This window comes from Echinops telfairi, unplaced genomic scaffold (assembly GCF_000313985.2).
Source record: "Echinops telfairi isolate 266 unplaced genomic scaffold, ASM31398v2 ScPeMD7_31;HRSCAF=116, whole genome shotgun sequence".
NCBI lineage: Eukaryota > Metazoa > Chordata > Mammalia > Afrosoricida > Tenrecidae > Echinops > Echinops telfairi.
Genome location: NW_022103928.1, coordinates 61,279,686 through 61,289,855, shown reverse-complemented (window position 1 = coordinate 61,289,855; position 10,170 = coordinate 61,279,686). Strand labels below are relative to the sequence as shown.

The following is a 10,170-nucleotide window of genomic DNA, read 5'->3' as shown; positions in this document are numbered from 1 at the left end:
ATGGAGAGGGAGGCTGGTAGGGAGCAGCTGCCCGTTACATAAAGACAACAGCTCAGAGCAAACGCCAAACCAAGGACAGAGTGGCGGGGGAGGCCTTCAGGGAAGGGGACTTTGACCGAAAGCCCAAACAGTGGGAGCCGCCTGCCACGCCGAGATCGGGGGCCCCAGAGGGGAGTGAACTTGGTGGAGGTGGAGGCGGTGGGGAGGGGAGAGGCGGCCCTGGTGGCACCACAGTTGAACACTTCCCACTCACTGTAAGCTTGGTGGTTTGAATCCACCGGGGTCGCCTCAGAGGCCTGGGGACAGCTTCTGGGAAACCAGCGTGAAGACCCCTGGACCACAGGGCCCCTCAGACCCACATGGGCCACGGGGAGCCAGCTGACTTGGTGGCAGCTGGTGTGGTTTGGATTGGAGGATGGCTGTGGGGCCGGGCCCAGTGGGCAAGGGGCCAGCACTAGCCCCATAGCAGGGGGAGCCACCTGCTGGGCCGGACCCGTCGGGGCTGAGCAAAGGCTCTCTCATCTCAGTGCAGTGGGGAAGCACAAGGGGGCTTTGAACAGTTCAAAGACAAATGGAATTAAAAGATGATGACGTTTTCCCATAAGCTCTTGGGGGCCCCCTGGTATTTGATGCAAATGGTTCCTTACAGTCTGCTGCTCACCCCAAGTTAGAGGTCCCTTCACCCAGAAGCCCCTCGGAAGGAAGGCCTGGTGAACTCCAAGGGCTTCAAAAAGCTGATGGAGAGGGAGCATTCAAAGATTGTGGGGTTTCCCTACGCGCTTCTGAGGCCCCTTCCGAGAATCCTATGGGGCTCAGCGCAGCTCGGACACAATGCCCCAGCGCTGGTCTCGGCCGACTCCGTAGGCACTGGTACCAGCCCTGCTCTGGCGAGAGTTGAAGTGGGAGTGCCGAGAAGGTGCCAGTCAGAGTGCTGGGTCCGGTGTGCCCAGAGAGGGGGCAGGCTGCCCAGGTCCCACATGGTGACCTCGCAGCCTGCTAGGTGGGTGGGGGGCCTGGGCTGACCCCTGACCGGAAGGACAGTGACTCCATAGGGATCATCACAGTCCCTAGCATTCATCAGGCGGCAAAGCGGAGCCTCTGCCCTGCAGTTTAGAAGTGCCAGTGTTCCCACATTGCAGACGAGACTGGATGTCAAGGTGCAGGCTGGTGAAGTGGCAAGCAGGGTCAGTTGGCTACTTGGTGACAAAGCTGTGATTTGAGCCTCAAAGAGGCGCCACTACCCAGGGCCATCATCTCCCTTACCTTGGCTGGGACCTGAACGCAGGCAGGCTGGCTGCAGAGCCGTGTTTTCAACAGAGGCAGTGGAAGTGGAGGAACAAGCCCCTACTGAGAACCCCTGGTGCTTATCACTGACTGCCTTTCTGAGCCCCAAGGTCAAGGCCCAAGGTCTAGTCCCAGTAGACTAGAGAAACAAATCCAGGGAGACCCATGTGTATAAAAGAACTTTATATCAAAGAGCAATGGTGCATTAAGAAAATATCCCAGATCAAGTCTGATATTACCCCATAAGTCGATACTAGTCCTCTTTAGACTCAATGCAAAACATGCAATGACCCCGAATGCAGGAAGACCACAGGCCAGTGGGTAGAAAGTCTTGTGGATCCAGTGGGGGTGGAAGTATCTCAGTGCTGGCATGGGTCTCCACGTGGCTCCTCCAGCCCCAGGGCTCTGGCTCCATCAGTACAGTACATCTGGTTTGTCAGTGAGAAGGTGAAACAGAGAGTACATGTGGCCTCCAGTGAGCTATGTCTCCAAATGAGGTCATCAAGCTGCGACCTGCGACCTGACTGAGGCTAGACTCCACCCCTTCGCAAGTTGACAGGAGATGATGTAACTACCACAGCACCCTTCCCAGGTTGGGCCCTAGAAATCCAGGGGGATGTGTGTGTATGGGCAGGGGGAGGGTTCACAGGCCCCAGGTGAACTGTCCTCTCCTAGAGATGTCTGGTGCACAGGTCCACTAGGACACACATGGGGCCACCACTAGTCCAGGTCAGCATCACAGCAACTGATCTGTGTGAGGCAGCTGTTCATCTGCCCTTGTCTCCCTGGCAGCCCTGAGGAGGAGCCGCAAGACCCAGCCCTCTCCGCTGGGACCACACTGTCCTCCCTGATCTGAACCAGCCTGGGGAAAGAGAATTTGCCCCATACCTAGGGACCTGGAGGTGACCTGATCAGAATACACAGCACTGGGCACAAGCCTGTCTGGCACTGAGTTCAAATCTTACCTCTGCCCCTTGGGGCTCTGTGATGCTGGTGAATCTTGTCCCTGTTCCTGCCTCATGCAGGTAAGGGTATTTCCTGCCCTCACCTGTCAAGGGCTGTGTGCAGTGCCTGGCAGGCTCTCCAGAAACATAGTGCCCTCTCCCGCTTCCCCATCTGCACACGAGGGTGCTGGACCGGGTGGGTTCTGGTGGCCAGCTTGGCATGGCTCTTGGGAACAGCTTCCAGGGACCCCAGTATCCAGCTGAACACAGACAGGAGGTGGACTGTCATGGGCCACCTGGGAGCATTGGCCCTGCAGTGCTGACTGGGTCCAGCGGCAATGGGACCAAAGTCATCCTGGGGCCTCTAGGGCCCAGGGGTGCTGACTCACAGCACCCATGACCACAGGTCCAGGTTGTGCCCACCCCAGTGAGCTGTGGTGGTGTCCCATGCCCTCACAGGCGCCCAGTGCCCACACCCCGAGTTGAGCACGAGGCGTGTCCCCGTGTTGGCACTAGCACAGTGCTGTAGACCTGCACCAACACACCCAGACCCACCTCCAGAGGGCAGAGTGCATGCCCCAGGGACGTGTGTGGTCAAAGAGCAGTTGCCCTTGCAGGATGGCTACAGAGAAGCCACCTGCACTCCAATGGGGACCCGGCTGTTAGCACCAGGGTCGAGAAGTCTGGGACGGCCACCTTCAGACCCGCCGTCTGCCCAGTTGGCGGCTGGCTTTGCTCCATCACAGGGTGTCCCGCAGGCAGCCTGGCCCACGTATGTAGCGTGACTCACTGCCCTCTAGTTTTGTCTGTCACCTGTCACTGCTGTGGGCAAGACCAGGTCATCTTGGACACTCCCTGCACCTCGGTTCGCCCATCCGTAGAATGGGCATGGTGCCCCCTTCCTCGGGGGCTGTCTCAGGACCTCGTGGGATGACCAATGCAGGAAGGCTTGGCAGGTAAATGTCTCTAGGTCCCCGGGTCATGGCCTTCTTCTTTATCTCCACTGATGGTTAGAAGAAACAAACAAACTCCTTGGGAGCCTACCAGTGCTCGGTGCTCTCCCCAATATCCTTGCTGATCGCCTCTCAGCCTCTTCTTGATTACTTCCGGGACAGGGACCTCACTACCTGGTGCCATCCACAAACAGCAACTAGCCCCGCACTCCCCACACAGGCAGCGGTGATGCGCCCTTTAGACACGATTCTGACAACACTTCTTGGAAAGAGCAGATGCCTCACTTGGGTCTCACTGGCCCCGGAGGGCCTCCCATTCTGATAGGAAGTGCTGGCGCTCTCCTCTCGCCACTGTGCCCCTGCTGTAGTGCGCCCTATTGTTCTGTTTCTGTATCTGGCATCCCAACCTCGCTGGATTTGAAGCATGGGAAAAGCCCAGCCAGGGCTGACTTTGAACCCATGGCTGCTCCGTCCTCCCCCCAACTCCCCACCATCGGGTTGGTTCTGAGTCATCCTGGCCCCAGAGGACGGGGCAGAACTGCCCCTGCAAGCTTCTGAGACGGGACCTCTTTGGGGGAGCAGAAAGCCTCATCCTTCTCCTATAGGATGGCTGGTGGTTTCAAACTGCTGACCTTGAGGGCAGCAGCCCAACTTGTAACCGCTGTGCCACCAGGGCTCCAGCATACTCCCTCCTAGCTGTGTGGAAGAGACTGAGCACATGGTCCATGTCAGAGTCTTCTTGGTCCTTCCCCTCCCCAAGGACAGCCTAAGTCCTGCTTATCTCCATACCCCGGTCACTGCCATAAGGGAGGTGCTCGGCATATGCTAGGTAAAGGACGCAGTCACCAAGTGCCATCAGGTGAACCCCGTGCATCATGTTAGGACGGTGCTCCCTGGGATATTCAGAAGCAGACAGCCAGGCCTCTCTCCTACGGTGCCTGTGGGGGGACCTGAACCCTCAGCCTTTCCGTTTGAAGCGGTTTGCACCACCCAGCAACCGCAAGGGAGCCTCTGGGGCGTTCAGTCACGAGGATGTGGAGAGGGGAGTTTGCCCCTCGAAGCAGACACGCACTGACCTCTGAGAGCCTGTGCTGTTGCTGCTGAAGGCGGATGGAAGGCTCAGGGCACAAGATGCAGAGCCATAAAGCCCTCCTCCAGCCCAGGGGCCTCAGAGTAGAGGGGCCACCCATGGAAACCAACATCGTTTAAAACAGCTGAGACCTTAGCCGCTGATGGAATGGTTGGGGACTTGGGTCTGCCTGGATGAACGACTTCCAGAACAATCAGCCATTGGAACCCCTGTGGAGCGCATGAGTCCCGGCCAACTCAGTGGCAACTGGCTCCAGTCACAGCCCCAACTCACAGCCACTGTTCATGGCCCCAACTTACAGCCACTGAGTCAATGCTGCCTCATGGCAGCCCTGCAGGACAGGGTAGAACTGCCCCTGAGTGTAAATTACTACACTATTTACAGGGTAGACGGCCCCCATCTTTCTCCCTCGGAGCAGCGGTGGTTTCCGACTGCCGATCATGCAGATTACAACCAAACCCCTGCACCCCAGCTCCTTAGGGTCCCTGCACTGCACCTCCTATTTCTTCCCCAACAGGAATGTCCCCGGGGCCTGGTGTGCCCCGGAGCACACTGTGACGGCAGAAAGCGTGGCCGTTCTTAGGGTGGCTCCACAGCATGTGCCCTGTGGCTGTGCTGTACCATTTGTCAACTAGGAGCTCCGATGAGCAAGCGTCCCGTTCGTTGACCAATGAAAGCTAGTCAGATGCGAGCTCCTTACACCTGACATGTTGAAATGACACACAGCCCTGGCACCTGGGAGATGGTGGTGCCTGGGAGCATGCCCATGTGGAATGCACTCATGCCCAGCGCTGTCAGAGAAGTGAGGTATGCTTTGGCCAGCAAAAGTTGACCGTGTTTCCTTCCTGTTCCTGGTGAGGGAACAGAGCATGCGTGGACACCTTGTGAGCTTAGAGTAAGAGGAATGTGTGCAGACTAAGAGAAGGGGTGCAGGGAGAACCGGTTACCTTTTCTCCTCTGTCCAGGGAGACTTCCTGGAGGAGGCGAGACCCAGGCTGCTTGGACCAGCCTGCCCTGGCCCCTCCCCAGCCATTCACACTCACATGACCCACTTCACGGAAGCTTGCGCTTTTCGGTCTGGAGAGGTGCAGGTGCTGAGGCCCGCCTTCCCAGCGTTCCCGGGACCACCCCACACAATAGGCAGCAAGGTACAGGGTGTCCTCCCAACGAGGTGTTTCCTGGTAAGTGGGGCTGAGGCCAGGAGGCTGCTGATAGAATCAGGAGGAAGCTGGGGTTCAGAATCCTACCGCCCACACAGCTCTTGGCACGGACCACGCCGCCCCTACTGGCCTGCCGCCGTGTTCTCGGCCCCTCCCCACTGGGTTCCCCTCACCTCCTCCCAGGGCCAGAATCGGAGACAGCCTTGCTGGCAGCCGGGAGCCCCGCAGGTGCCGTGACCCCGGGCCCTCTGCAGTGCCTGTTGGCCCTGAATCTGAAGGTCAGAGTGCAGCTTGTCTGTCACCAGGACCCAGCGTGGACTCCGGGGACTGTCCAGCGTCTCTGGCACAGGTATGGGGTGGGGGTGGGGTCTCACAGGAGACCAGTCTCAGCCCTGCACTGACTGGTCCCCCGGGAAGCCACGGGTTCCTGGAAGGAGTTTCCTGTGGTGGAACCCCCTGACTGTCAGTGGAGGCAGCACCAGGGGAAGCCAGACAAGCCCTTCAGAAAGGAGAAGAGGCAGGCTGCATGTCCCAGCTCCCAGGAAGGTTTGGGCCCTTATAGCTAACGTGTGTGAGAGCATGCGTCTCGGGGGCTGGGTTCCCATACTGACTCCCGTGTGGTGCTTTAGACTTGTACCTTGCTCCCTGCGACTCAGTTTCCTGCCCTGTGTAATGGGTGTGATACTGGCTGCTGTGAAGGTCAAGTGAGATTACAGGTGCAGGCCCTGCGACAGGTGAGCGGCAGCTCCAAGCCTCGAGCTGCCCCTGCAATGTCTTGGCCAGGGGACTGGCTCCCTGAGGCCAAGAATGAGGCCAGGGCCACCTGCCTGCTTAACAGGTGCAGCAGCAAAGGAGAGGTGCGGGGGTGTCTCAGGTCCAAGGTCGAGTGACTGGGGGTGGGGTCCTGTCCCTGGGAGGCAGCTGGGGGCATCAGACAGTCTCTTGGCCCCTCTGGCCCTTCTGTGCCCGTCATTGACATGGAGATGGCCGTGGGCTAGGCCCAGGGGTTCTCGTGAGGCTGGAACTGTATTATACTGATCGATTCGTACTGCAGGCTCCAGACGGGAGCGCTGGCCTCGTGGTCATGAGTTACATCTTTCTCGTCACCATAGGCGTGCTTAAATGCGCACTATTGTGGAAGGGACTTGTCAGCAGCCACACAGAGAGTCACAGGGCAAGACAAGACCAGCCCTGAATCCCAGGCTGTTTTTTCTCCTCCCTTCCCCGCCATAGACCCGCCCTGGCCTGTGCCGCCACCACCACCACACACACCCATGTGCTGCTAGAGAGACCAGGGACATCACCACCTGCCTCCCACGGACCCCACTGGCGTGGGCCTGGGGAAGCTGGCATCCCCCCAGATGCTGAGCCAGCACAAATCTAGGGACCGGTACCTTCTCCCTGTGATTTCCACAGCACCCTCCCAAAGACCCTCCAGCTTCCTACTTCCTCCAGCTCCTTGGCCGTGGGGAGACCCAGAGGTAGGGAAGGGTGCAGCCTTGGAGGCAGGTGCCTGGGAATGATGGAATTCTTGCACCCCGGGGGGGCTCCTGCAGAGGGGGAGGATTGGGACACCGTAGCTTTCCTGGGCTGAGTGGGTCTGGGAGACACTTCCTCAGGAGTCCCCTGCCTGTCCAGCCCACGGTGGGCACGTCTTCAGGTGTTGCTCTCTCGGCTCCTTCCTGTGCCCTGGAGTCTGGGACCCACCCCTGTGCAGCAGTGGTGCTCAGCCTTCCCGACGCCGCAGCCCTTTCACACAGCCCCTCGTGTGGCGCTGACCCCCAACCATAACATTATTTTCGTTGCTACTTCATCACTGTCATTTTGCTACTGTTATGAATTGGGCAACCCCTGTGAAAGGGTCGTTAGACCCCCAAAGGGGTCGCAACCCCCAGGTTGAGAACCGCTGCCCTGGAGGGAGGAGTGGAGACGGGAAGGTAGGTGGGGAGAAGGGAGGAGACGAGGTTTTCGTTAAGGACCCAGAAGACCTATGCGCCCATTTGAACAGCACAGCTGTGTGTGAATGAGGCTGATGCTCGCTCCCCAGGGTCGATCGTTTTCTGTGACACACTAGGCACCGTGCTAAGAAGGGGACAGACACACAGACTCTGCTCATCTTCACTACCGCCCTATTGGGTAGACTGTGATTCTATCTACTTCACAGAAGATTCAGCGGAGGTACGTGCCCCGTGGTGTCTGCCGGGGGCCCGTAGATGATCCAGAATTGTAGATGATCCAGAATCGCGGGCACGTCTGTGGGGAGTGCGCCAGGGAGGGTGGGAGGCAGTGGCAAATCCGGGTCACCCGCTGCTTTTCCATCGAGGCCTAAGGGACGTGTGTCAGAGCGGGTCAAGTGCACGGGGCTTGGTGCCTTGCCAGATGGCATTTGTACATACTTACGTCTGGGAGACTCACCTGGCATGAGATGCAGCTCGTTTCTGGCTCCTGGAAACATTCCCTCTGGGGTCCCCACTCGAGGGGACACCAAGGAGACACACAGTAAGTGCTGTGTGAGCTACAGAGACGGGAAAGGGCCCGAGGTGAATACTAGGGAAATTTGAGACTACCGATGCTCACGTTCATCGAAAAGGAGCCCTAGTGGCTCTTTGGGTTAAGCACTGGGCTGCCAACCGCAGGGACAGCAGTACAAACCCCCACCCCACCCCCCTGCCCTTTGTCATTTGAGGCTGTCTGCTCCCGCAGTGAGGAAGCCCCTTAGACAGAGCCTCCAAAGGGTGAAATTCAGGGTATGTGGAGGCAGCTAGCCCCCAGTCACCCCTGCAGGGACCCGCCCCCTCTCCCTGCCTGCTCCACCCCCTCTCCCTGCCTGCTCCTGTGCTCTGCAGGCTGCCCCTTAGAACTAGTTCTCCCACAGGCCTGATTGCAGAGCGACTGGTCACCCAGGTTCCTGTGCTGGATGCTGAGTGGCTCAGTCCTGCCCAGCCAGCCTCTGGGCAGTGGGGCTGGGAATGGCCTGCCGTGGGTGACTCTGGCCCCCTGGTGTGGGCACAGGGGTCCTAGGACTTGTGTGAGCGAGACGAAATGAAGGGCCCGTGGGATTGGCAAGGACACAGACTCTCCCATCTGATGGCCCGGCTTGAACACAGGCTCTGCCCTAGACCCTGCCCTTCACCTCACTGTACCTTCAGTGCCTCATCCTGAAGTGGGGGTGACAGCACCCCTACCTTCCAGGGCTGTCGAGAAGCTTAGGCAAGAGTGGGCATCTGACGGAGAGAAGGAGTAGCATGGGTGGGGGGCGTGGGGGAGGTTGGGGCTGTGGAGTAGTGTCATGTCATCGTGGGGTATGGAAACTTGAACAAGGCCACAAGCAGGCCACTCAGCCCGCAAACAGGAAGGCAATGCTGTGCAGCAGTTAAAACCCAGCTTCAGGTCCAGGCCCCCTCTGTGCCTCCGTGCCCTGGCCTGTACTCTGGGGTGGGGTGGAAGCAATGGTCCCCGCTTCATGAAGCTGACTGTGAAGGAGTCTATGGACAAGCTTGGGGCGCTCACTTGGGAACATACCTGGTGCGCCGGTATTTAACGCACACTGGCTCCATACATGGGAACGGTTTCACTCCACGACCTGTCCCCCAACATTCTCTCACCTCCCGGCTCAGTGAGGTTAGAAGGCAGGTGGGGTGAGGTGGTTGCAGTTGCCCCTCGCTATGGTCTGACCCCACCCCCTTCCAGCAGCCCCAATAATTTTAAAGAAACCTAAAATCTGGGCTTTTATCCACAGCCCTCTGGCTTTTAAACATTGGCATATAATTCCATTTTATTTTAAGCACCGAGCAAAACAAAAACGTTTTATTTTAAGCTGGTGCTTCACCCAAGCTGCTGGCGTACAGTCTCTCCTCCTGCCTGCTCGCCTGCCTGCTCGCTAGTGCCTTCTCCTCTGTGTGAAAGAAGAGGCAGCTGTGTCTGGCCACTTAGCGAGCCCGAGGCCGGCTCTGCGTTCATGCCTTCTGGCTACAAGCCCCTGACTTCCCAGCAGCTCGGGGTCCCGGGTTGCTAGGTTGAAGGGGAGTATGTGCTGTTCACCCCAGTCATCCATGACCATTTGGGGTAAGCCACACAGGTGCCTTTTGCCCCACCCAGCTAGGTAGATGGAGCTCCCACAGCCACTCCAAAGCCAGAGCCGTGGCTTCAAGCCTGGCCCAGCAGCTCCAGAACCAGGACACAAGGGGGTCCTGAATTCCGTTGTCTGGATGGACAATCAAGGCCCAGGCATCCTGGGAGTGCTGGAGCCAGTCAGTAGTGAGTTCTGTCGTAAAGAAGGCTGAAAGCAGGAGACTGAGGGGGTGAGGGAGGAGAGAGGCACATTCCGGAAGCAAGTTCAGAGGGGTTTTATGGACCCGTCATACTCGGACCCACAGAATAATCCCCCACCCCCCCCCCACCCCCCGCCCCAGGCAGCCTTGGGAGTGGATCACAGATGCAGACTGCCTCAGCCCTCTCTCCACGGAGCCTCCAGCCTTCGGTCAACAGCCCAATACCTAACCCCGTACCCCAGGGCTCTGCCCAAGTGCAGAGGTGGCAAGACATCAAGGAAATACCTTGTTCCTTAAAGCTTCGCCACCGAAGCCCCTGCCGTGAGCATGGGGGGTCCTGAACCCTTCCTGCAGACTGACTCCCCAATACTGGCAGCACCATGAGGAAGCATGTCTGCGCACCCAGCCAGGAATCCTTCTCACTTTAGGGGGGGGGGGTAAGGTTCTCTGGTCTCTTCCTCTCCCCTC

General features: G+C 58.6%; 1 protein-coding gene across 11 annotated transcripts in view; it reads left to right on the top strand.

Annotated features, from left to right (window-relative positions):
- Positions 1-10,170, top strand: part of ATP2B2 (ATPase plasma membrane Ca2+ transporting 2) — a 280,408-nt gene that overhangs the window by 82,184 nt on the left and 188,054 nt on the right. The window contains exon 3 of one of the 11 annotated variants that reach the window (XM_045289962.1): positions 5,615-5,780. The exons of the other annotated variants lie outside the window; for them this stretch is intronic. The gene's annotated coding sequence lies outside the window, so the exon portion shown is untranslated. The remainder of the gene's footprint in view (positions 1-5,614; positions 5,781-10,170) is intronic. 11 annotated transcript variants of the gene reach the window in all.